At 37.7% G+C, this 26,189-nt stretch overlaps 1 long non-coding RNA gene across 3 annotated transcripts in view; it reads right to left on the bottom strand.

The window, feature by feature from the left end:
- LOC104685736 overlaps positions 1-24,809 on the bottom strand; it is a 34,068-nt gene extending 9,259 nt beyond the window's left edge. Inside the window, exons 1-2 of one of the 3 annotated variants that reach the window (XR_002043802.3) lie at positions 14,174-24,809; positions 13,476-13,641 (exon numbers count right to left, since the gene is read on the bottom strand). This is a non-coding gene — a long non-coding RNA (uncharacterized LOC104685736). Of the gene's footprint in view, positions 1-13,475 lie in introns of all 3 variants that reach the window. The other 2 variants (XR_002043801.3, XR_002043800.3) reach the window with 2 other exon arrangements.
- Between the last annotated feature and the right edge of the window lie 1,380 nt (positions 24,810-26,189).

The raw sequence follows: 26,189 nt of genomic DNA, 5'->3' as shown, positions 1-26,189 counted from the left end.
GTATGCCAGTATCAAAGAGTACAGAAGAAAGCCACTCCCAGAGTCCTAGTTATGTAAAAAGCAGGGTGCTACTTAGAAGCCTCACCCTTAGAGGAAATCTGATATGTATAAATTAACTCTCTTAAGAGAAAAGAACCTTGATAACTCTGCCAAGGAGGGCTGTATATCTGGATGTTGGAAATAGGAAGCAAGGGTGGCTGAAACACCATAGTGCAATGGTTCACACTTTATGTTCAACCAAACTTATTTTTAGTTTCATGAACAAGGATATGTAGCATCCAGAAGATTACCTGCCCACAAATTGTTAGAAAGGCCACCAAAAAAAAAAAAAAATTATAAAGAGGAAGCTGAAGTGTCTTAATTTACTGAGTCACTAAGGTACTAAGACTGTACTTATAGCCCTGATATCCCAGCTAAAAATCAGTCATGAATTCTTATTAATCACTACTGGAACTTGTTGTTGTTTCATGCATTTCATGTTGTTTCAAGCATTTAAAGTTCTGTACCAGTGGCAGACCTATTTAACACTTTGCAGGAGTTCTGCTCCCCCAGTCTTGATTTAAAAGATCCTGACATATATTTTACTCAAGCCTTGCAAGAAAAATCAAGGAAAAAAAGGCAAAATAAAAATAAATAAGCGGACACAGATTTCCTAAAATTGTGTAAAGATTATGCATATTAAGATAATTTCACTTCAGAAAATACAAAAACACTGATCTTGCCCTTGCTGTCATTAAAGTAAATAGTCCACTGGACTAAAAGTATGCCGTAAAGCACCTGTAAGCTTATCGTTCTGTACCACCAGTTTTGTGCTGCAGTTTATTTCAGGCAAGTCAATCCTTATTTCTGACAATATTTAGTTAAGAATTAGGGCCACTGGGGGTAAAACCTAACAGGTTTTGTCCACTACTCCATTAATGAGCTACTCCAAGGGAGAGAACTTAAAGGGAAATTAAAGAGGACACTGACTTGAAATAAATACATACAACCAGCTGTCCAGTGAAGCAACAGCCCTGAGCTGTAAATTGGTTAAAATTTCTTGGCTCGGAGGAGAAAGAATATTTGTAGCATAAGATCCCATGGCCCTCTCTCTGAGCAACAGGTATCTTCCTATGAAATCTGTGACTATGCAAAGATAGAACAGCAGTGAAAAAGCAGGCAACTTTCAGAAGTCATACCTTTAAATAATCATAAAATCTTTCAACACTGTACTTTTTGTGAGCCATAACTCACATTTTCTCAATCCCAATTCAGAAATTACAGTGTTATTAGTTGCTAAATGTTGAGCTAATGCTGAGCTAATGTTGAATGCATGCTATCACAGTTCATGAGGGTGATCCCTAGAAGACCCTCCCCAGGAGATAAGAGTAACCAGAGCTATTTAATAGGAAATGAAGCAAGCAGGTGAAATAATTTATGTAAATATGTTGTATATAATTATCTCACTCTGCTGAGGTCCTTGATAAGTTGATATTTTCTGCCCGTCTCTCTTTATCTATGGCACTGTGCCAAAAGGAGCAACATTAGTGTCTAATGGCAATATCCTCAAAGGTACTAAGGCAATTTTCTTCTCCTTTGTACTTCAGAATATAGTCAGAGATATGTAGAGAAGTAGAGCAGCTGATTCCTAAGCTGTGTTTAAAAGTAGTACTCAGATGCTATCTTTTTACTCATGGATACAAAATAGAAAGTTTTCTCTTGAGAAAAGACAGTGCAGAGATGGCTCTTTGGACATTACTTATAGCTTAGGAGTTCAGCAGCACTAGGAAGAACATTATCTCTATGGGATCAGAAGTTCAGAGCAAAGTTCAAGATACAGCTTTTGCTATACAGAAATTTGGAGCTTATTTCATTCTTTCAGTACTTACTCACTGTCACAAGAACGTGACATGAGAGCAAAGCCATTGTCTCAGTAGGGAACAGTGACTAGAATCACTATTTCCATCTATCTGCAGTGTCCCTTACAACTGATACCCTTTTTAATAGTCCCTAGACCCAGAAAATGATGTTGCTCTGCTCATAATTAACACATGTAGTGATGCTAAGCATTGTTAAAATACACAACAGCAAAATAAAAATTTGCATTCATAGCCACAGTTTAATTAGGAAGATTACAAAGATACTGTACTAAGAAGGCATAAATAATGATATGAGAAATACACTGGGCACAGAGATTAACCTTTCAGCAGTTTTATTAATGTGTCAAGTCTTCAAAATGGAGTTACAAGTTCTCTGTGGAAAAATTCTAATGAATAAATTTATAAATGCATTTCTAACTTCTTCCTGGAACTCATGAATTATTTCTTCATTTTTCACAGATGCAAATACTGGAGAAATGGCTAATGTAGTTTGGTCTATAAAACATAACTGGAAAAATCATTGCTGCAACAGTGTAGTATCTCTTTAGTTTTTTTTTTCCTCCCTCTCCAAGTTAATTCTCGTTAGCTCCACCCCAAAAAAAGAGAGCTTTCAGTGCTCCTGAAACAGCTGTGGTTGTTCCTGCCACAGTGTATGCCTTGTGCTAGCTGTAGTCTGCTTGTGTCCTTGGTAGGAGAGTTTTACGCTTATCCTGTCATCTTTCTGAGGCAGCTGAAAACATACCAAGAGGTGAAAATCAGAGTTCAAATCCAAGTCAAGCCAAACTCTGGACTAATGATTATCCAAAGTAGACAAACAAGGAAAGATGTCACCACTGACATTCACATTGCCCCATCTAATCTTATCCAAATAGTCAAGAAGGGAGAGAAGAAAAGAAAGACCTCCTTATATTCTATTTTTTTACTTTCTTAACCTGGATGACCAGGGTAGACCCTGAAAACAGTGAGAGCATACCCAATGGATGGCTTCCATGCAGTGCTGTCAGGGTGGGACACCAGGCTACATCAACAGTCAGGCGGTACACTGTGATTTCTGAGATTCTAAACTATGACTTGAGATCTGATTTACTTGGCTAGCCCACTAATTGTCTTTACATGGAATTCCAAGGATAAGAAGGTGAGTTTTAATGGTGAAATGAAATGCACTTTTTTTCTTATGTTTTGTAGATTCATGTCACCTACTCTTTTTATTTACTCAGTGATTCCTGAGCATGCAAGTTACTAGATTCATTTAAGGAAGTTGTTCTTGAGGCTACATTTTTTTTTTTTCCTGTAGTAACAGAGAGGTCCAAGTTCAGTCTTAAGCATCATAGCCTGGACCAAAGAAAACCAAAATACAATCTTAGAATCATGCAGTAATCTGCGATAGAAGGGACATCCAGAGTCCACCACCATTCTTGCTGTGAAATCAGTGTTCCTGTTGGGACTTAGTGACTGACATATGGGGGGATTTGTCTGTGGTTCCATATGTGTGAGATCTTTTGTTGAAAGTGCTTTAAGTGAGCTTGATTGTTCCTTTTCATTCTGTTTAATAAAACAATACAGATGGAGCTCTCCAAACAATGAAAAATTGCTCTTCTGTGTGCCTGAGTGAAAAATACTCCATGGAGTTTTTAATGGGATTAGCTAATACGTATAGAAAATGGATCTTTCCTGAGAACCATGTCATATCTTTCAAGCAGATATTACAGGCACAAGGAAAAGGGAGCTGGAGAGAGTCATCTTTCTTCTTGTGGTTGTCCTTCGTTGCTTGAGATATCAGATAAAAGAAGAAAGGATCAGCAAGATCATGAGTGGCATGGGCCCAAACCTAAAATATAGCCATCACAATCTTAGACAGGGAAAAAGATGGAGAGTAGGAAACTCAGGACATGACAGACCCACTGACTATTTCATTTCCTTTGAAACACAGACTTTTTCTGCTTTTTGTTAAAGATCTCAATGAGTATTTCTGCTCTGAGAAATGTTCATGAGCTCTCCCTTTGTGTGGGACAGTTGATAACTTCCAATCAATTAGACTAGACCTTAGAAAGGCTTCTCCCTTCCTGGCTTACTGTGACGCTGGTCTAGGCATTTCCTAGGTCAACACACTTCAATACACTTTTCTTTTAATAATACCAGTAGTGACCTTTAGAGCTGAAGTCAAATTACAGGTGGTGAGGTGCAACATTAATACTGCTACAGTGGATTACCTTATCTCATTCTATAGTATCAAATGTGAATTTATTTGATGAACACAATAGCAAAAACTTGACCCAAAAGAGACCTCTCAGGGAATATACCGTTTTCAATGCAGGCAACATCATAAAATCAGGAATAGTTCTGCTTAATATGAAGTTTGAGAGTAAACATAAACTATTCACGAATCAATCAACGAGGTCGTAGTATGAGTTGTTCACTGATTCATATGCCATTTTTATTTGATTTTGGTCAGCATTAGATATCTTTATCTGCTATTTTTATTCTTGGTTAAGAAAACTGCTCACTCAAATTTCATGTGCTTCCAAAGCCAAATATAGATACGAATTTCTTTGGATTTTAGACATATGTATGGTGTTAAAATTCACAGTGATGCATGTTAGGGAAGGATCCTGTTCTCATTTCACACTTCTGACAATCTGGAGCACCTCTTTTTACTTCAGTGAAGATACAGTAGTTGAATCATAAGAGAATGTGGGTCCTAGATTTTAGTATGGCTTTATGCCTTTGAAGGTGTATTTTTCTTCATCCTAAAAATATGCATCCCTGAACAAAAAATTTATACAACAGTCTGCCCTTTAAAACAAAAGAACAAGAACAAAAAGTCAGGATTACATCAATTTGTAAACCTCAGGCATCAGACTTTTAAATATTTCAAATCCTAAAGGTGCAGAACTACCTTAGAAAGGTGAGGTATCTTTGAAAACACTCTAGCAATGAATCTGCTTTTTAAAAACAGTTCTCAAGTAAGTCAGGATCATAGTCAATAAGCAACTATGCAATAAACAGCTACAAATGACTAAGCACTCTCTTTATAAAAAAGAATCCTAGCTTCAACAAGCAGATGGATTTGGCTACTGTTGCACGCTTTATTCATATATAGGAACTTCTTAAATAGAAGGGTAATGTTTGAAGAAAATGCCTAATTTACCCATGCAAGGGCTATTAAGGCTTCTACAAAGCAGAAAATTAGTTAATGCACTCAAAACCTTGTTGTTCTTAAATTACATAGCATTGCTAACAGCTTAAAGGCAGTTATTCAGGTTTACAATTCTTCCCATGACTGATACCAGTGCTGTTGAATTTAGTGGAAAAACTGTTGAAGTTGTTTACTAAAGCTGTGAGGAAATGAAGGTGTTCACAAATTGCTTTTAATTTTGTTTTGTGAATTCTGGTATCTCCAAATTTAACTGGTCAAAGGCTCTCAAATGCAAATGAATGAAAGCCTCACCCTACAATTCAGATAGAATTTTAGTCAAAGCTTCCCTATAAAATTGATTAAATGAAGCAGGAGAAAGAAAAAGTACTAAATCTAGGTAGTGAATTCTTTACAAAGTATTTCTAGGGCTTCATCTTACAGGAGTTCATAGTCTGAATCTACTTCCTGAACTCCTATGTTAATATGTGCCAAGGTGGATCTATATCTCCAATGACTCTATGAAATAAATTCCATAATTCTTATTTATTTTCTGTCTTTTTTCATGTTAAGTGTGAATCTTAGGGACACAATTTGGTATCCCCAGGTTATAAAAAGTGAAAGTTCAGGAAGACAAAGAAATATAAAAACTTCTCCTTCTATATTCAGAAGAACCATCTCAAGATGGTATCTGCTTGGGCCACTGCCATTATCCCAGCTCTACGGCTGACACCAAAATAGCACAGTAACTGGAGACACACAAATATCATAGATAATTATATTCCCTTCAGTTAATTCCAACACCACAGCCATACTTTTCAAATGTCACAGTGGTGCTGGCAAATCAACACTTCCATGCATTTGACTGTGCTATGACAAGCTCTCAGGTCAGCCGGGGCTACTCTGCGCCTGGCCCCAGTCTCACCCAAGTGATCCTGCTGACCACAGCCAGTGAAAGAGCACCTGTGGGGGTGGAGTGCTGGTTCCTTTAGCTGCACGTACACACAAAAACTCTTTTTAATGCCTTGCTGGTTCATAGAAAATTGTTTCGCTGACATTTGCTGTAGCTTTTTGCTTTGCTGAGTCAGTCTCCCTTAAAATAAGGATTTGTTCACGTGAACATCAGCAGTAAGTCCAAGCGGGCTCATATTCGTTATCCTCTTTGGGGATATACTATGTAAGCTAGCTTGCATATTTTCTTTCTTCTAAATTTATTCCTTGCACTTCATACTTCTTTTTTAACAAAGAGCAATGTGATAAACCCTTATTTTCTCTTAAGTTACATGATCTCCCAAACTCTTCTTTTTATTTATAAAATCAGACTTGGTGTCATATTTAGTTTCAATTATGTTTACTTCTTTTAAAACAATTGTTTTAAGATATAATGTTAACTATTTTGAAATAGAAACATATAGGATACTTCTTTAATTATTAATGAGGTAAATATTTGTTTATTTGTGGGATACGATGTAACAATGAGATGAAAATGGACCGTAACTGTAGCCGCCAATTGGGCAAAAGTTTTGATGGCTTCATGTCTTTATTATTTAAAGAAGGACTTAATAGATGAGTTGGGTAACATTAATGTTCATCATTTTAGAATGAATATTACTATCTGGGAAATGCACATGTGTAAATTCAAGGTAGATTGCAAGATTTCATTTAGAAACAAGTGAAAAAAAAGGATGAAAATTATAATTCTAATCAAGATTAAGATAGTTGTATAGAAAGTGAGTTGAATTTATATTGGAACATGTGATCATTCTAATGTGTAACAAAAAAATTACTTTCTTTGTCTTGACTACAGTTTCAGCAAGCATTAGCTGGATTCATTCCTGCACCAAAAAAGCTTTTGGCAGCACTGCAGAATCTTCTTAGTATAAATTGAGATTTGAATGCAAACTGAAATAGCAGTTAAATCCTAGAGTAGGTTTACTTACTGTGGTTAGCTGCCTATTTACAGTTTAGCTGGGGGAAAAACAAAATAGAATTTTAAAAAAATATATTGTACGTAAAAGTTATAGTTCATATAATGGCTTAATTTTTTCTGTCTATAAGATTTAACTTTACCAATATATAATACTAATATACTTAGCAAAAAGCTTACATATAGCTCATACCCATATGAATACCTTTATCATCTTGTGTAATAAAATATATAACTACATCACAATAATGATTTGATAAAGGCTTTCTATCAAAATGTAGAATTAAAGAAAAACAAAAACAAAACCAAAACAAAACAGAAGATAAATTAAAAAAGAAAAAAAGAAAAGACAGTGTTAGATCTTTGTGCAAAATGAAGAACACTTGCTGAAATATTTTTTGGCCAGAACAATTGCATCTGGTTTTGCCAGCAAAACAAAAGCTGGATACATATTTTTGTTATGGTTTTTTTTCACATTTTACGTATATATGCTCCAAAACTTTCCAGAGGAGACGAGACCAAAGTCTTCCCAGGATCTTTACTAGGATAGCTCATATCTCCATTACTCTTCTTCCTTTGTTCTTTATGCTTTATCCCCCTATTTTCTTTGTACTTCAGATTAACTTGAAACTTGAGTCTTGCTTATGTTATAACTATGATCTAGGGCTAAGTATTTTGGTCAGGTTTTGGGAGGTTTTTTAATTATTAAATTGGTTTACTATCAGAAGATTTTTTAAGGCAGTAGAAACTGAGATTAATAGATTTATGGTTCTTTATCCTGCAGGAATTGCCTCTGTACTGGTAGTGTTTCAACTGACATGTTTCAAGTGGTACAATTCTGGAAGCTGACAAGGTTTTACGTAGCTCACTTGGCAAAAGAGCAGCTTACCGCAGGGTATGAGTGTGAAATTACAGCAACGTGGTAACTGCCAGGTGCATGTTCTTATCCCACAGAAAATATGGTGGAGCTTTCCTCTTACCTGCCAGCTTGTCAAACAAGGCATCAGGGCAAAACATGCAGTGTGCACTGGATGTAAAAATCTTCCTGATCGAAAGCAGAGCAAGAACCATAGATGAGAAGAGTCATTACAAGTAACTACAGAACTGCTGGGTTTACACCTAACTGCAAAGAGGAATGGGAAGCATAGCCTCTAGTTGCTTATTCATAAACCCCATACTCACTCCTCAGCACACAACTTTTATCAGGCTTCTTATATTTAATCAGTGCCTTTGTCCCAGAAATTCTCACTGAATGCACAGGAGCTTAAGCAGTCAAAAGTAGACATCTTTATTCAGGGATATAGAGGAGTAGCAAGAAAACCAGCTGAGCATTAGAAAGTACTCACATAAAGTCTATTCCCTCCTATAGCTAATACCTTCTCACTCTGCCAGCTCCTCCACACGTAAATCACATCAATTTACACTCCATTTCACTGACTTATACTCTAGTAAGTGAGTGTAAGTAGGTCTTAAGGTGTCTAACTGAGCATAAAGGACTCTAAATTACACATTTTATGCATCACCTCTGAACCTAGCTCATAGGTTTTAAACAAAAGCAGAGTAATAAATCGATAGTTTGGAAGAGGGAGGATGTGAAATGTGTGTCCATTTTGGTTTCTCGAGGTTATCACTGTATTTCATCAAAACTAATAAAAAGGTCCTGCATTTTTATTTTTAACACTATTGAACTCAAACTGAGATATGCTCCAAATTCTTCAAGCAATTATTTAAGCAGGTAAAAAAAAAAATAGAAAAACATGAAGACACTAAATAAATCAGGGTTTGGCTTGTTTTTCTTTTTATTTTTTTTTCATATCTCAGTTTTGAGCTGTCCCTGAAAAGTTTCAGAGAAAGGCATGTTATTTTTTCTTTTGGACCATGCTCTGAAATCTCTGTCAAACTTCATTCTGATTCACTGTCAATTCTACAATGGAATATTCACTTAAGTAAATTGCTAATGAGATTTGAGGCAAAGCTATGAGCCTATGAATAGCATCTCAGAGTCAGTAAAATAGTATTTAGAAACAGTGGAATCTATTTATTACCAAATTACTTACTCCTGAGGTCAATTATTGCTACAAACATTTAATTAAATGGTGATGTAAATTTGATGAGCCTACTCAATACAAGCAAAGCCTGTTCTGCACTTTGAAAAGGTGAATAACAGAACTGTCCCTCCATCATTCCAGCTAAAATTAATTGGTCTCCTGGAAGTCTAGTTATAGAAAATACACAAACTCCCTGGTTCATCTTCCCCAGAATCTCATCTCCATTAGCTTAAAAATGTACTAAGAACAAGGTTTCTGAAAGCAGAATAAAAGAACAATACACTTTAATAATGGGAAAAATCCTGAGGGTTATATCTTGCTAAGGAGGGGTTTTTTTAGATTTGTTTTTTGTTGCCTTTTTTTTTCCCCTGAGTTAGGGGGAGGGTTTCTTTTAAGGTATGGTATGGAGCTGGAAGGGAAACAGTAGTTAAGCAGCGAAAGCTGTTATTATTAGTGCTCTTCCTCCACAGTTTAAAAACAGATTCTGGTACTTATGAGAATGGGGAATGGCATTGCTCCGTGACTTCCTCCCTGATAACAAGTTAATTAGATGCCAAGTGCTAAATGCTGGATTCTATGCATTCAAAGGGACACTTATAAAAACAAAAGAATTTGGCATCTAAATAGCCTGTTTGCTTCTGGAAACATTTATTTATTTTAAGACTTCAAAGTAATGACAATCCATAGAATATAGCACTCACATTTTAGAACACATATTTCATCACAAAGATCTTTTATTTCAATTCATTCTCAGAAATGATAATTATACACCAAGCTTACCCTGCTAGTACTGTGCTGTACAGCTATGAAAATCAAAAGACTCTCTTTTATGCGTTTGCTGAACCAGAGATTTTCTTGAAATCCCTTTGTTGAAAGAATGCCCAGTATTATGAATGACACAATCTTTTGGTCTTCATTCAGACAACATTTTCAGTGAAATAAAAGACATTTTTTGGTGTAGAGGCCAGCAATTTGCCCCTGGTTCAGCTGGTCAGAGTTAAGAACAGTTAGGAGGGAGACTTTTGAGTGTCAGAACCAGAAAGACACAAAGAGCTACTTGAATTCTTTAAACACTAATGTTGCATTACATATCTGTCTTGTTCAGTGCCTCTAACAATAACCTGAAGGAGGTGATGAGGCCCTTTCTTCAAGTTTGCAGGTGACAACAAGGAGGGGAGGAACAGTCAATACAGTTGAGGGTGGAGGGACCCAGACTGCTGAAGGAATGGGGCCAACAGGAACCTTATCCAATTCAGCAAAGACAAATGTAAAGGCCTGTACATGGGAAGCAGAGCCTCTTGCAGTGTTACAGGCTGGGATGGGTTGGTTCCAGGCAGTTCTGCAGGAAAATTTCAGAGTTTGCAGTAGCTAAAAAGCTGAGCATGAGCCATCCGTGCATACCTGCAACGGAAAAGGCTAACTGCATTCTGAGCTGTAGGAACAAGAGGAGGGCACATTCAAGGAATCAAGACAATTTCTCATTCCCATTTACATGCCACTCTTTGGAACACTATAAAGCTACTTTGTCCAGTTTTAGCCAACTCCATCCAGTAAAGACATTGATAAAGAGCATCATAGAGTCATCAAATCACAGAGTGGCTTGGTTTGGAAGAGACCCTGAATATAATCTAGTTCCAAGCCCTGCTGATGTGAGCAGGGAAGCCACCCACTGTATCAGGTTGCACAGGGCCTCGTCCAATCTGTCCTTGAACACTGCCAGGTATGGGGCATCCACTTCTCAACACAGCCTGCTCCAGTACCTCACCATCCTCATGGTAAAGAATTTCTTCTAAACATCTAACCTAAATCTATCTTCTCTTTGTTTAAAACCATTTCCCCTTGTCCTATTACTATCCCCTCTATTTTATAAGCACTCTTTAAGTACCTATAGGCCACATCACATTCTCCCCAGAACCTTCTTTTCTCCAGGGAGGACCACCCCAGCTGTCTCAGCCTGTCTTCATAGGAGGGATGCTCCATCCCTCTGACCAACTCTGTGGCACTCGTCTGGACCTGCTCTAGCAGGTCCATGTCTTTTCTGTGCTGAGGACCCTAGAGATGGATGCAGCACCACAGGTGGGATCTCGTGAGAGCAGAGGAAAAGAATTACCTCCTTCAACATGCTAGCCACTCCTATTTTGATGCAGCCCAGGATATGTTTGCCTTTTGGGGCTGTGAGTGCACACTGTGGGCTCATATTCACCAGAAACCCCAAGTCCTTCTCCTCAGGCTGCTCTCCATAACTACTTCTCCCAGTCTGTGCTCGTGTCTGGGATTGCCCCGACTTGGGTGCAGCACCCTGCATTTGAACTTGTTGAACCCCAATATGTTCTTGCAGTCCCACATCTCAAGTTTTGTCCAGATCCCTGTGGATGGCTTTCCATCCTTCTGTTCTGTCACCCACACCACTCACCCTCTTGTCATCTTGAAACTTGCTGAGGGTGCTCTCAATCTCACTGTCTGTGCCATTCATAAAGATATTCCAGAGCACTGATCGAAAGAGGAGCCCTGACGGACATGACTCATCACCAGCCTTCCAGGCACAGAGGTGAGGCTCACCAGTTTGTAGTTCCCTGGGTCTTCCCTTCTACATTTTATTAAAAATTATAGTGATGGTTCTCTTTTTCCAGTCACCACGGGCTTCACCCGACCGCCTTGACTTCTCATAATACAGGGAAAAACTTTTTCCCAGTGAAAGAAGTCAAGATTAAATAGATTGCCAAGAGTACAGTCTGCATCCTTGGAAGTTTTCAAGTTCTGACAGAATAAATTTCATCTGACAATGAGTTGACCCTAATTTCAGCAATGTGTTGAACTAGAGTAAGGAAGTACTGTAGTAACAGTTAGAAGAAAAACCCTGGAAGAGATATTCTAGGTGTCAAGTTTTCTTGTTGAGGATTTTGTTCTGAATGCCCATATCTCTCTCTAGCACTTGCACAAGATACTACTAGAGTTGATACACACCATTCTGAATAAAATCTTCTTTTTCATGCTTATTTGCCACCAAGGAAAACAAACTACTCCAGTCACAGCACATTTTGGAATGACCATGTCAAAGGTATTTGTGCCAGCCAATCTGTACATATTGGCCATACACTTCTTAATATGTCTGTCCATCAGAAACATATTTCACAAATATTTGTGATCTCTGGTCTCAAGAGATCTGGTTCAGTGAATTCATAATAAAAATATCTCTTTCTCTCTGGTTTTGTTGCATTTTAAGTGTGAGTTATTTTAAAATTTTGTTTAGATAAGTAAGCAAATTAAATTAAAGCCTTATTTAGGACTCTTCAGCCTGTTTCTTTTCCATTAGAATTAAAGGGGACACTATTTAAGAGGTAAGGTAGTAATTGCAGTAATTGCTGAAAATTCATATCTAGCAGCATGGTCTCACACATAAATATACACAAGAAACTCATTTAAATGTCCTTAATAGTAATTAGCCCGTTTACCCCTTAAAACTATGAAAGTATTATTGGAATCCTTTAAGAAATGCATTTTATTCACCCAATAGGCCAGAAAACTTTCTCTGGAACCATTATTCTACATTGTGTAAATATATATCCAGTCACATAATTATTTATCTTCTATTTCTTCATTATATATTTAACAGTTTTTTGAATTCTGTTTACTTTTCAGCTACGAGTCCATCATACCTATGAAAAGCAATGGTAAACCTGGATATTGCTACAAAACCCCAGAAATTCCAGCAGGCACACAATTAATCACTGGATCTGCTGAGATTCCTACAGCAACTTGCTCATAATTCAACTTTTCTCTTACCAGTGCCAAAACTCATCTGCCTGTTTTTATGAGATCTTAAAACTAATACAGTTGCTATCAATGTAAACCCTTTAGTGAGATGTGGAGGATGCAGAGCATCTGCCATCTACTTTGCAACAGGTATAACTGAAACTAAGGACTACATCAGTGAGAACAACTGATTCCTTTATGGAAATCCAGAACAGAAGGGTGAAGGACCATTCCTGAGAAAACATCAAACCTTTGCAACATCAGTTGTGAGGCTTTTCCAACTTTTAAGAGATGTTATGATCAGTTGTTCTGAAAATAACTACTGCTCTTAAGTTAGAAGCAAAACATGGCAAAAGCAAGCAGGCAGTCAGACTGATGTCATTTTTATGACTCGCGAGTTCAGACCCTGTAAGAAAACAAAGTTTTTGAGGTTTCAACACAGCAAGACACCTGCTTCCAGCCATGATGACTTGTGATTTGTATGGATTCTTTTGAAAACCTGGAGTCCATGAAGATTTGGCTTCAGCTAATCATACTCTCCTGAGAAGACAGGAGAGGAAGAATTTCTGTCCTGATAATACCAGAAGACTCCTTCCCCACCCAGCATACAGTGATTAGCCACTGAACAAGATGTGATGTGGAGTATATGCTCTGTGATTCACACTGGCTTAAAAAGGGCATTTCTCCTTCATTATTGCCCAGCTGGATTTGGGGTTTGTAAAAGGCTGACATACAATTTGACAATTTCCACTAACCTGAGTGGGAATCAGTCCTGTGGTGATGGGAACCCTTCACAGAGAACTAGCACCAGGTAAGCAATCAAAAAGAGCGTGCTGACATGTTCATCTGGAGTAGAACAGGTGCCAGGAAGTGATGTTTTGACTTCTTCACACTTCCAAAATCATCTCCCAGATGTACGGTCTGTGCAGAGTTGGAAGGAAGAGTTAGCTCTTTTATTAGTGTGCCAGTTTCGCTTAGTTGGCAGCTGGGGTTAAACCATGACAATTAGAAAGCTGCAGACTTGTTTAATCCAAACACACTAGGATAATACAGAGAGACAAGTTGTATAAATGTTGAATTTGGCTTAAAGACTGTATCAGTACAGGCAGATCCCTGGCTATGTAAATATATTTATTTGTGTATACATTGCATTTGTACACTATACACTGTTATATACATCTCTGTATATATAGATCTCTGCCTATGTTAGAAAGAACTAGAGAAAAATTATTTTCACAAAATACTGCATTGGAAAAGGTAATAAAGGAAAAATCTTAATTTACGTTTAACACTGAAAAGTGGTTTGCCCTAAATTTTCATGGTTTGAGAAATACATCCAAGTGAAAACAAAAAAAATAAAATGGCAGGCTGCTGGTTAACAATACACTGAATCTAAATTAATAGGAAAGAGCATTCAGAAACCCACTGCTCCCAAACTTTCCTTCATCCCTACCTCATATTTTCAGTTTTCATAACTTTTATTTTCCCTTCAGCCTTCTTCTCACACTTCCACTGAAGGCTGCACAAATAGTGTAAATTATAGTGTTCCTCCTATCTTTTTCTTTAGGGAGTTCTTTTTGTAAATATCTTTCAAATCATGTATGATGCTATGAGCCATCTTGTCACTCTTTCACTCTGGAAGGAAGAGCCAATGACAAGTGAGAGGTCACAGACATGTAGAAAATACAATATAAGACAGATTAATTATTTGGTTGAAAGCAGTGGGAGTCGATTAATTTTGGAGGGCCGTCATAATCCTTCCTCAACACATGATCAAAACACGGCCACTGCATTCCCAAAATGTAAAACTAGTCACAGCCTTCTTTTTTCCCAAAATGTTTTTGTGCTCTGGAGGATGACCAGAATGTAGCTACTGAGTTTCAGAAACAGCAGAAACCTATTGTTTATCAAAAGATAGGGAAGGACTTGGGATATGTGGCATAAAACACTGCTGGACCCATTCCAGTTAAAAATTCTTTCACCTCAATTTGACTCATGAAGAAGACTTTCGGTGGCCACTACACAGAACAGTAGACCCTCTTCTCAATCAGGAATTGTGCCACAAGGTCCCAAATATAGCCAGTCACCCTCTGCCCCTATACCTCCTTAGCTTACAGCTCTCTCAGACCTGTTACTCTCGTGAACTTCCCTGGCAGTTTTGTGGCAGGAGTAGGAAAGCCAGAAACCACTGAATCTGAGCAGTTGCTGTTAGGTGGAAAGGCAGTAGCAATAACCATTAGCAATAATAATTTAGAGCCGACAGTAGCTCTAAATGATGCTGTCAGATATTCAAACTGGAACAGGGTTTTTGCTTTCACCTGCCAGTACTAAGCAGACCTGAGAATGAAGACTGCAGTTGTCCCTGGTATACCACGTGCTGTGTTTAGGTATGAAAAAAACCGCTGGTGATAACACAGGAGGACAAAATTTTACGAGATACAGCTTGTGGGGAGGAAAAAGGGAAGACAAAAATAAAGCATGAATATGTCATTTCTAGGTGATGTCTGTGGGGTATGGCCATTTCATCTTCCACTTCATATTGTCTTTGCCTATAAGCAGGTTGGGATGAAGTTGAAAGTTGGCATCTTTTGCTATCTGTCCTGCAGGGGCAGAAACAACTGTATAAATTGCAAGAGCAGAGATTAATGGGGGCATTTTCCCTGACCCTTTTTCATTTTCTTTTGTAAGTTATAACAGCACAGCCACTTGTGCTTATTACATTGCACTTTGTGATTTAGGGCTTGAGATTCTGTGCTAAGATAAAAGGAGGTTAAGAAATGAAAGGGTTGGGGAAAGAAGGAGGGAAGAGGAGTACAAGAAGAGAAAAAGCAGGCAACATGAGAAGAGTTATGTCCTTTGAAGCAATAAATAAGTCAAAGCTACGAAGTAATGCTAAGAAATAGTTAATCCACAGCATACTTCAGCATAGATGTATAAAACAACAACCTCAATGACACAAGTGGCAGCAGTGGCGCAGCCAATCTATTGGCAGAAAGGAGGTGTAAGGTAGCAAAGGGGATTAAATAGCAACAAAGAAGAGACAGTCAGTAGGCCTGAGTGTGCTATCGCATTTAGCAGGACCAATTATATGGCAGGAGGAAAAGGCAAGCTGAACAAAAAAATGACAGAATATTCCATAGAACACCAGAAAAGCAGAGAACATGGGAAGCCAGAGATAAAGTCTCATCTGTGGCCCTGAGGGCCAGAAAAATGGAGTTCCTTCTAGCTGCTGCAGTTGGAATTTAGTTTTTCATCAGCTTCCCGGGCTGGTGAAAAAAACTACAAAACTTGTTCTGTTCACATTGTGTTACTAACTGTTTCTAGTTGAAGTTTAGAAGTTTTTCCAGAGCCATGTTATACTCTATGTTGATGAAGATCAGGAAATAAACTAGAAACATGGGTGGCTGCCAGGAGCCTTGGATAAGTACCTATTTCTTGATTGTTTCTTGAGAATGAGTGGCAGCATTGATAACAGGTGATGTATTCTGCTGTTTTGGATGGAAAATGAGAGAGTGGCAGCTGAGATGTGTGGGTGTGTGATGCTGTAGTTGACAAGGAACTGGTAACCAACAAAAGAGTGGAAAAGAGAAAAAAAGAATTTGTTACTTAAGGAAGTTACGGAGACAAATCCATTTTGTGTGTGATGAGAAGTTTCCTACGTCATAGTCTGTAGTAGGATACAATAGCTGAAAATTCAAGATAGACAAACTCAAATGTATAATTGGCATTGAAGATAATTAGCCATCATGATGTATTACCTGGTTATGTTTCCAAGCTATATGTTCTTTCTCAGTTAAAACTTATTAGCTTAATAAAAACATTTGAAAATCAAATTAGGCATACTCTAGCAATGCTTCATAGACCCCTTAGATGATTCCATTGCTACTTTAAAAATATAACACCTGCTAAAGATTGATTTGTTTAATTTTATAATACAGTGTGTATAAAGATATAAAGTATTTCTAGTATTTAAAAAATTAATTGAAATTAAAACAACATATGAAAAGATAAGACTGGTGAAGTATTTGTTCCTTTTGACCTGGCTTCTGCTCTTTTTAGTGCTATTTAATACTTTTTATACGCTATCAAGAATTTCAATTTTAGTGAAAGTAGAAAAACTAATTACAGAGAGATATTAACGTAAACTGAGTTTCAGCAGATTTCTTGTGACCTGATATTTTTTCTAGTCTAGAGAATTACCAAACACTTAATAGTGTTTTGTTCACCTGAGCTCAAGTAAATAAAGTTCCTAGGCCTCTGAAACTCACCTACGTGAGGTAATGATACCACTGTTAATCTGCCTGACGCTCTGCTAAATGCAAAAACAAATAAACAAACCCATCCACATTTGTTTTCCTTTCATATAAACCACCACAGTTTCATTAATTCCATTATACCAATGTATATCAGTTAACAATCTGAAACATAAGGTATATGCTATTTTATCCTTCTACAGTAACCTTCTGCCTGATAACCTTCACCTACACATAAGAAGGATTTCCTAGTGAAGGAAAGGATGCTCATTTGTCCCATTTTACAGATAAGGAACACAGTATCTGTACAGCCTAAAATTAATGTTTCCACATTTACTTCTTCCAAAGCAGCCCTCTTAAAATTTTTTTTATCTAATTTGTAAGGCACCCTCTGTAACCCAGTTTTGCCGGGTCTTTTAAAATAAGATGTAGTAAAGATGATGAGACAGGTACCTAGGAGGAAAAAGACAAGCATAAGCAGTTGTATAATAAGAAAAAAATAAGGCAATATTTTCATTAACTAAAAGTAAAACATGATGCATGATAAAACCAAGAAGGAATGAAAATCATCAGTAACAGTCCTTATCCCCTTCTGGCCACCAGTCTAATAATTATCAGTTGACAATTTTACAGAAATTACTTACAATAAAGAATTTGGAGTGCTTTTGAGTTTTAGTTTATGTCAAAGATAATGTCCAGAGCATAAAAGGTAGATTAGGAAAATGTGTATAGGCTGTTGTGGTGTATAACAGATCCTCAATACTGAGATTTATTCTGCCTTGCTGGCACATTCATTTTTTAGATAAATAGTAGTGTTGAGTATAAACTGTTGGTACATGTGGGAAAAAAAGCTTTACCAATATTTCTGCATTGAAACTGCTAGAAGGTTACAAACACACCCGGTAATTAAAACAAATTAAAAGCAAAAAGCAGCTAGCAAGAAGTAACGGATGGTCCAGGAGACATAAATGAGGAAGAATGCAGACAAGTGCAGAAAGATGTATAGAGCGTTCAAAATGCTAACGGATGACAGACAGTTCAATGCAGATAAATGAAGTGCAATTATGACTTTGATGAGCTTTCGTGACACAAGACTACTCTTTGTTCAAGATAAAATATGAGGAATATAGATGAAAACATGAATAAAATGGGAGACAAGTCATTGTGCATCATTAATGACTGATAAGAAACAGAAAGAAAAAGACAAATCAATGAATTTAATGAATCTTAATAGTCCAATTGTCTATGTCTGTGGATTAGTACGCACATGCTTCATAAAATATGATCATTTAGAAAAGAAACAGAGAAACAAAAGGGAGCTTCTTCATGTTCTGTTAAATACAAGGTGTCTAACTGAGCACTGGACTAGAAAAAGATCATCAGTTTCCCTGACTTCTGCTTCTTCATCCATGACTTTTTTAATCAAGATATGTAACTTGAACAACTGGCCAGGTGGTTTATGGATCTTTTTGCACATTTCTCTAAAGTGTCAAACAACATGACATGGCCAGAAGTAACAGGGTGTTGGCACAGCTATACCAATTCTCTGATTCATTGCATCAAAAGTTGTGCAGTCAGTGTGATCTGACTCAGCTGACTCAATAGAGGTTGCCCTGCAAAAGCAGGAGACATTTTTGTCCATTTATATCCAAGTATAGAATTCCAGATTTGTGGTAGTAACCAAATACATAGAAAGCAATTTAATGGTCTCTCTTTTAGTACAACCACTACACCACAACAGAGGAGATATTCCCAAAGGATCTACTCACGTGCCTCCAAGAACAAATTTCCTAGGAAATGATGAATTTAATACCATCACCTGCAAACCTGAAATAAGCATAGATAAGTCAAACAATTCTATCAGAGGATAAGGTAAGCTCCAGTAGACAATGCACTGAGGCTACAGGCAATGAAGAGTTCACAGGTACTGAATGCAACACGCTCCTTAGCTCAGGTATCACATGGCACAAATATTATTCAGCATTTCTGGACAGTTTAAAACATATTTAAAAAAAAAGGAGGGGAAATTAAAACAAACAATCCAATAAATGCAATCTTAACAGTAACAAAAAGTGAAATAAAACCGGAACTGTTAACTCCAATCTTCTCTTAGTCACAAAATTGAAAACCATGAGATTCAAAACCTGCATTTCTAATGGAAATCATTACATCAATCTATGACATGATGTGGCAGTCTAACCCAATATTCACTAGGAGTTCCTTTCTTCCAATAATTATCTTGTTCGCTTACTTTGTATTGGTTCTTTAATGGGTTTCTTTAGGTTTTTTGACTTTTTTCTAGTTTGAGAATTTGCATTCTTGAAAGTTAGAGACTTTTTTTTTTTAACTTTAAATTAGAGCTGTGACTATTGACTCATTTGCAGTGGGGGATCAAGCAGCACTGGTTAAAGTTATTACCTCCCCCAGTTGTCCACCCATCCCTTTCCTCATTTTCCCTTAACAGGAGGAGCTTTTTTAGACTGGCAGCAACCAATGACAGTTACCAGTTTACAGGCTAGAAAAAAAAAGGAAGCTGGAAATTGACCCTGGTCAGTGCTAGTACATATTTTGCTGTCATCCGCAGAGGTTCAAGAATATATCTCAGTAATAACTGCTGCAGAAAATGTACCTGCAGAAGCACAGCAAAAAGCTTTGGTCAGTAATTGCTTAAACTTCCTCAGTTTCGATGACTGCAAAAGTCTGCATGTCTCAAGCAATAGCCTTACTCTAGAAATTATCTCTGTCAAATTATCATCAACTATAAGAAAAATTATAAGACAATTGTTCAAAATGGTAATGGTAATTGTTCAAATGGTCCAATCTCATACACAACAGTGAAACGACTAAGGAAAGAGAAGCACTGATAGCATCTGAAAAGAGCTTAACACATATATAGATGAAAAATTCTGTCTTTCAAATATGTAATGCAATAGGCTATGCAGTATGGATAGTATGGATTGGTAAAACGAACTATTGTCGGAGGAAAGAGCTGGAGCTTGTTTGTGAGTTTATGAAATGGCCCTTCAGAGAGCTGATGTTATGTATTCAGCAAGTATTACACGTTTTTAGTAAGTCAGGTGTGCAGTTACTGGTGACTAGTGTCATAAAACCAGAGTCCTGGGGGAATCCATGGGCCTTGATGCAGTCCATCCTTCCCTGGCAGCCCCCCCTCCGCACTCCTTCTCTCCAACTCTGCTCTGGTGCAGGGGCTTTGTGTCACCTTGGGGGTGGCACCAGAGGCACTCACTTGCTGGAGGTGTGCAGGTCTCCAGTCCTGTCTTCTGGATGGGCATTGGACAGGCATGATAGCCTTCTTTCCAGCCTTGTCTCCAGTCCTCTGTGAACCCTGAGCCTGACTCTCCATCCTGGCATGTCTGGGAATATTAATGAACCAAGCCCCCTTTTTTGTCCACCCTGCCTCCCATCTGCAGGACTGGCCGAGGGCACTGCCTTTTTCTGGGATCACCCTTGACTTCCAGCTCATCCTCCCTTTTTCTTGCTGCTCCCAACAACAAGTCCAGCAATAAGCTGAAAATTGTAAGAATGCTAAGACTGGCCATAGGAGTGTTCAATAGCCAACAATGACCTTTGAAACCAGAGAAATCCAAGGACAATGACAACAAAAGTGTATAGTTAGCCTATTTTGTTCAATAGTGGTTGATAAAAATTGTGTTTGACAAATGCAGGAAACAAATTCCAAAGATGTTCCTATAGTGAAGCCCCAGCTTCTCTGAGCATGCAGAAATCTGTCTCTGTGATGAACAAAAGCTGACGAATATGCATATGCTTCAAAATGAAAATGAATGAGCCAAAACCTGAAAACTCTCCTCTCTCCAACTCATTATTTGGACTTAGTAAAATTCACCAATAAATGATTACACACTCAAGCTGCTTCATTCTCTTCAGGGAGGATGGCACTGTCTTCTCTAACCCGAGCAAACAGAATAGCTTAACTTCTTAGCATTCTTTCTGCCTGAGGCACAGAAAGGAGGATCATTTTATGATGCAAGTAAAAAGTTCCATTTATCCTGGGGGTATATTCCTGGCTCTTCTTCAAAACTACTCCACCTAGGACATTTTCAGTGTGGTGTGTTTAACTAAATAAGCTCATGGTAGATTTCCAGTGCAATTTGTCACCACCAAGTAAGCAGAATTAACTGAATAGAAAATTCATCATGAACTGAGGAAGGGTCTGCTTGAGTTAAAAGCAAAGAAGAAGCAAACCTCAATTACTTAATTATTAATTCTGCAAGACAATTATATATATATATGTCTGTATATGATCCAGAAAAGACTTTCCCATGTGCTGTTATCTTTGCATATAGCTGGTCAGTGCTCCCTCAGAAGCTGAATTGTATACAGTATATATAAAAGGCAAAATTGGTCTTTCCTCAGGCATTGTTCAAGGTCTTGAGAATTGCAAAGTCTGCTGAATGGAAAGCAAGAATTCCACAAGAGGAATGGAATTTCCTAACAATGACTCCCAGCTGAATTAAGTTCACCCTAAATTTGCAATCCTGGTGCAATTTGGCAGATGAGTTTTCTCACCAGAAGGTTCCTTCAGCATCCCATTGGTGAAACAAATTTAGACTTTCCCAGTTCTGCTATACTATGGGAATGATATAAAAAAATCTACTGGCACTAGGCACCTTATTCTTCATGGCATCAATCAGTAAGCAGCCTCATAACTTTTAGCACTGCATTTCTATTTCAACATAGCACATGTCCCTCATAAATGCACGTCCCTTCTCTTTCTGGCCACGGTTACCTGGATGGGCACCTTTCACTGGTTCAGTAGATCTAATCAGAGGTCTTTGTTCCTCCTGACAACATTTCCCTTAAGTCTAAAAGGCAGTGCCTTCCTGTTCATAAAGAGATTATTGAAGTGGCATAAAATCTCTTTTACTAAATCCTAAGAAAAAGTTTTAGGTCTGAACAAGATTAATCTGGTGCCCTATGTTTTGAAAGAGTTGAAGTTGTTGACTGCTGTGACAACCTTCCTATCCCCCTCAGTCCACAAATCTGTGATGTGGGTGCTTTGCACTGCTAAAGAGCAAGACAAATGGTTTCACAAGATATTTTCACTGCCTCAAAATCCTCTTGAAGACCTGAAAGCTTGGTGCCAATTTATAAGGATTCAAAACATATACCATCTGCCTAGACTTTTTTTTTCTTTCCTTTCAGGTAATCGGTCTGTACCATGGTGAAATGTTTTTCTGCCCTCTAGTAATAGCCCCTGGGAAGGGGACCTCTTGGTGCACCAGCATGCAAAGATTATTGCTCATTTATTTCTGAGTTTGGAGGTGTAATCATGTAGCCTCTCCTTCTTGACCCTGAAGGTCAGGGTAACATCTTTATAACTTTTTCTTCAGGTAATTGAAACCAGTTTTCCTTTTTACCTATCCTTCTTACAACAATATGTTTTAAAATAAATAAACAAGAAAGACTAGAAAAGGCTTTACCAAATGATGTTACCAGTTTATCAGAATCTAGGGATTAATCCAGAAAAGGCAAAAGTCAATACATTTCAATAGAAAATTTGCATTCTCCCTTGTATCCTATTACACATAATTAACTGATACTGGAATTGAAAGAGGGTTAACAGTTGTCAGATAGAACTTGAAGTATTTTGAAATACTGTAGAACAAAGTTTGCTGACCTTGTGTAAAGCCATGGATGGAAATCAAGAAAATATAAAGCTAAAGCTGTGCCATGAGCCTTGGGGTCTATATTATAAATTGTATCATTTTTTAATGTTCTCTCTTTAAATAATATTTAGAGATTTGGACCAGGCTAATTTTTTTAAAAATAATGTTCTCCTGTCCAACTTTTATATTTTCTCATAATTCTAATGTTCATTCATGTTTATCGAGCTGAAAGAAAATTTGCTCCTCTTTGATCATTTAGAGGCACTCTGTCAAAATTGTAACCATACCCTTGAAAATACAAAAAGTTACGGAAATGGACTTGACAGAGACAAAAGTGAAAGAATTATTTGAGTTTGCCAAACCTGTGGATAAGAAAGTACAAATAAATCTGATTTTTAATCAGTAGGAAATTAGAATGAGTGAGCTCTTGAGCTCCCATGGGAGACTGGGTAGATAGCCTTGAAATCAGAAAGGGATGCTTTCTCTACAGTAGATTAATAGTCTGCCTTCTAGGCTTCTCCACTTAGAAAAAAAGAAGAGCATTGAATGCATAAGGGGCAACTTAATGAATGCTGTGTGACTTTCACTGAGGTGTTTCAGCTCTATATAGTGAAGCAAGAGTTTGTCTGATAGAAGGGTGTGGATTATTTTTTCCAGAAACATAAAGGTGCAGTGAGAGAACCAGAGACGGAAGATACGCCTTTATTTTAAAAGCTGGCTATGACAATGGAAAGGACCTTAATGATTACGCTTAGAAAATGTGAAAGAAAAAAATTATGTTGGCTATTTGTGTGTTATTTAGAAGGTTTTACTTATGGCTTCCACTCTAGCCATGGTAGGCAGTTAGATCAATCATAATTTTTTTTTCATATATGTGTTGATTTTAATTTTTCTCATTATTCCCTTTTCCCTTGCATTGTCTATACAAGAAAAACCAAACAAACCCACAAAGAAACAATGCATAACAATATTTAATGACTGCTGGATTCTTATGTCATGATTTAACCACTTTAATTATCTTAATTTTATCAAGTTCAACTAACTGTTGATTGGATTGATCTCTATTTGTGCAACTGTTGTCAGCATGAAAACTAAGGTGAGAAACATCAATATATACACAGAATCTTATCTTCCTTATAGACTTTTTGCTTAAAATAAGATAGCATAATATCTAATGCAATTTTTCATAATTTATTTTGGTCAAAAAACTTGGTCAGAAAAGTTTACTTTTTATTGTTTGAAATATAAAAAAAGTGTTGCAGTCCAGTGTTCCTGTCTTACCTATTTATCCATTTCCAGCATGTCTATTGGCTGGCATCTGGGTAGATCTGTTTTAATTTTAAGAAAATTTAACATGAATCTCTCAGGTGTTCGGAAGGAAAGGGGAAAAAAAATCAAAATATTTTAAGCAGCTTATAGCCTGGTTTCATTGGAAATCAGCTTGGCAAGTAGTCCCAAACAGGAAACTTTGGAACTTCCTCCTCAGTTCTGAAAACAAAAAAACAAACAAAAAAAACCCCAAACAAAACAAAACAAAAAAGATCTATAAGATTCACAGATTTCCATGTGTTTTGGGATCAGGCAGTGAAGGATGGCCGAATGCCAAAGGCAACCCATAGAAATAGTTTATCATAAAACTGTCAAATGCTAAATGCAAAAATCCCTTTGGGTAAAGAAGAGAGAACCTCTATTAGGTTAAGGCTACGACGTGCAGCAACCCAAAGCCTTATGCATACAATGACAAGGTGATACCTAACAGAATATACAACTATAAAAAAAGGAAGTAACAATGGGCTGAATGGAAAGGGGGAGGAAAGAAAGCACTGATGAGAAACATGACAAACAAGAGCAGTCTAATGGCATAGCTAAGTTTTCTAATTCATTTTATTTGGAAATATAATCCAATCCCAAAACTCTAAAATGGTAGAAGTTTACTATTTGAGTCATATGACAAACTCTGCCAAACTTTGTTTCAGAACGAGTATGGTATTTCATGTTAAGCTCACCATAGAGGTGAGAGCTCAGGGAAAGGGCATATTGGGTATGTGTGCTTCCCAGCCTAATGGAGTTCTAGTTAAGTGCTTCATTTGTTTTATTGGAGTGGAAAGGAACATATTTATAACTTCATTTTGTTTAGAATTCAATAAAATATAACAATATATTAATAACTCATTGTCTGCTATTCTAAATGCCCTTCCCTTCCCTTCCCTTCCCTTCCCTTCCCTTCCCTTCCCTTCCCTTCCCTTCCCTTCCCTTCCCTTTCCTCTCCCTTTCTTCCCCTTTCCTTCTCTCTTCATGCCTTTCCTTTCTTTCTTTCCTTCCCCTTCCCTTTCCTTTCCTTTCCTTTCCTTTCCTTTCCTTTCCTTTCCTTTCCTTTCCTTTCCTTTCCTTTCCTTTCCTTTCCTTTCCTTTCCTTTCCTTTCCTTTCCTTTCCTTTCCTTTCCTTTCCTTTCCTTTCCTTTCCTTTCCTTTCCTTTCCTTTCCCATCTCCTTTCCTTTCCCATCTCCTTTCCTTTCCCATCTCCTTTCCTTTCCCATCTCCTTTCCTTTCCTTTCCTTTCCTTTCCTTTCCTTTCCTTTCCTTTCCTTTCCTTTCCTTTCCCTTTCCTTTCCTTTCCTTTCCTTTCCTTTCCTTTCCTTTCCTTTCCTTTCCTTTCCTTTCCTTTCCTTTCCTTCCCCGTCTCCTTTCCTTTCCTTTCCGTTCCTTTCCTTTCCTTTCCTTTCCTTTCCTTTCCTTTCCTTTCCTTTCCTTTCCTTTCCTTTCCTTTCCTTTCCTTTCCCACCTCCAAACCTTTTTTAATAAGCTGATTTTCCAAAATGTGATGAAGAATATACTTAGTGATTTTTTTCCCTTCTGTCAGCTGCATGAAGGCCTGAAGTAAAATTTTACATTACTGACAAAAATTGAGATTATTCAGTATTTAGACCAACCTCGCAGTTACAAAATTGTTTCCATTTTCTTTTACCCTCTCTCTTGCAAGCCACAGAAATCAATCTAAGACTATAGCTGGAAGAAAAAAAATATTAAAAAGACACTTTCATTTTTATATTTCTTAATGTTACCCCATCTTACACTTTCTATAAAATAAGTGAGGTTGTATTATGGATCAGTGGACCATCACTCCAGGCTAGCCATCTTGTATGATCACAGATAATTTAAAGAGAATATATTTCTATATTCTCCTTTCAGTTTACAGCTTTCCAACCGTGCAAAGCGGTTTGCTAGCAAATAAATAAATAAATACATCCTTGACACATTTATAGTGTGGTGATTGTGAGGGGAAAAATTGTTTAAAGTCCAAGTAATCAGACTATTACCGAGATTACGTTGAGTGGGGGAAGAGAGGGAAGGGGTGTGCAGCAGTTTAAACAGAGCGTGATGGAAGGAGCGAGGGGGGGAAGTGTCCCCCGGTGGCCGCCGAGCATCCCTCCTACCGCTGTGCTCTGCTGCCACCTTGGCCGCGCCGCGGGACGTGCAGGCGGCCCCGCTCCGCGCCCGCGGAGCTCCCGCTGCGCACCTGCGGCAGCGCTTCTCCTCCTGCTTGCGAAACCTCCCTCGGACAGGGCT

This window comes from Corvus cornix, chromosome 5 (genome assembly GCF_000738735.6).
Source record: "Corvus cornix cornix isolate S_Up_H32 chromosome 5, ASM73873v5, whole genome shotgun sequence".
Lineage (NCBI taxonomy): Eukaryota > Metazoa > Chordata > Aves > Passeriformes > Corvidae > Corvus > Corvus cornix.
This window is presented reverse-complemented; position numbering and strand designations above follow the sequence as displayed.